General features: G+C 40.7%; 1 non-coding gene across 1 annotated transcript; it reads right to left on the bottom strand.

The window, feature by feature from the left end:
* Positions 1 to 772: 772 nt before the first annotated feature.
* On the bottom strand, positions 773 to 879 carry LOC145596267 (small nucleolar RNA R71). Its single transcript, XR_014103125.1, has one exon. It is a non-coding gene; the product is annotated as a small nucleolar RNA R71 (small nucleolar RNA).
* Positions 880 to 1,472: the final 593 nt, after the last annotated feature.

The raw sequence follows: 1,472 nt of genomic DNA, 5'->3' as shown, positions 1-1,472 counted from the left end.
TACTTCCCTATCTACTTTAGTTAGAGGACTTAGGTAATTACTTTTGATTAGGTGATACGACTTTAGCTTGTCAAAATTTGGCGCCGTTGCCGGGGAAACGGTTATATTTTTTATTTCTAATTGTTTTTGTAGTCTAGATTATTTTCCTTCGTCCCGGAGAACATAAGTTTTTTTGGGACAGTTCTCATATCTGTTGTCTAGTTCTTTGTTTATGCCCAGGTGTTCCAGATCAGGCTACATTCCTTTCGATCCTGAGATCGAGCGCTCTTTCCATAGGCAAAAGAATTTATACAAGCAAATACTGGCGAGTTCTGGTGGTGAAATTCCTAGAGACCCTTCATCTGATTCTAGTGATCCAGACACTTCTTCAGAATCATAATTAGAGATGGGAGAAAATCCACCTAAAAAGCTCAACGACTATTCTCAGCCATCTTTGGCGCATTTTCCCCACCTTTCTCCTACGCCAGATCTTGAGGGAGTTCAATTCGAGATCAAGCCCCAGTTCATCACGATGATAGAAAGGAAGCAATTTAGTGGAGCTAAGGGTGAAGACCCAAATCTACACATTGCTGACTACTGTCAATATTGTAACACTATAAGGCAAGCTGGGGTCGCGCAAGACCAAATAAGGGAGATTCTCTTTCCTTTCTCTTTATGTGGAAAAGCTAAACTGTGGTTTAATGGTTTAAATAGAACTGCACTTGGCATTACTAATTGGGAGACTCTTGTTTTGAATTTTTATAACAAGTATTACCCTGCAGAGAAAACAGCTCTATTGAGAAGCGCAATTCAAAATTTCGCCCAAGAGCCAGATGAGTCACTATATGAAGCTTGGGAGAGATTCAAAGACCTGCAGAGAGAGTGCCCTCATCATAACTTAGCACAGTGGCAGTTGATACAAGCTTTCTACAATGGGATCGGAAATTCTTCTAGGGCAATTTTGGATTCTGCAGCTAATGGGAGGTTTATGAACCTCAATGTTGATGATGCAGGTCAGGTTATTGAAGATATGGCGATCCATAATTCCCAATATGGGAATCCTAGAGGTTTTGCAAACAAGGGAAAACACCACGTCGATTCTGTATCCTTTTTGCAATCTCAATTAACCTCTATTTGTCAGAAATTGGATAACCTTACTACTGCTAATTCTAAAATAACTAATGTTTCTGCAATTGATAATAATGCTAATGATGCTTTCTGTGAAAATTGTGGAATTGTAGGTCATTGGGAACATGAGTGTAGGAGTTCTATGGAGCAGGTCAACGCTTTTCAGTCCATCAAGCAAAATAACCCATACTCCAACACCTATAATAATCCCGGGTATCGGAACCATCCTTACCTTTCCTATAGGAGCAGTAATGTGCAAAATCCCACACCTCCACCTCCACAACAACCAACACCACCACCTCAGCAGAAATATTACCATCCCAATGCTGGCCAGAAAAACCAACCGCAAACTCCTCCACCACCTT

This window comes from Chenopodium album, chromosome 19 (genome assembly GCF_948465745.1).
Source record: "Chenopodium album chromosome 19, dcCheAlbu1.1, whole genome shotgun sequence".
Classification (NCBI taxonomy): Eukaryota; Viridiplantae; Streptophyta; class Magnoliopsida; order Caryophyllales; family Amaranthaceae; genus Chenopodium; species Chenopodium album.
The sequence above is the reverse complement of the archived record's forward strand: the minus strand, read 5'-3'. Positions and strand labels throughout refer to the sequence as shown.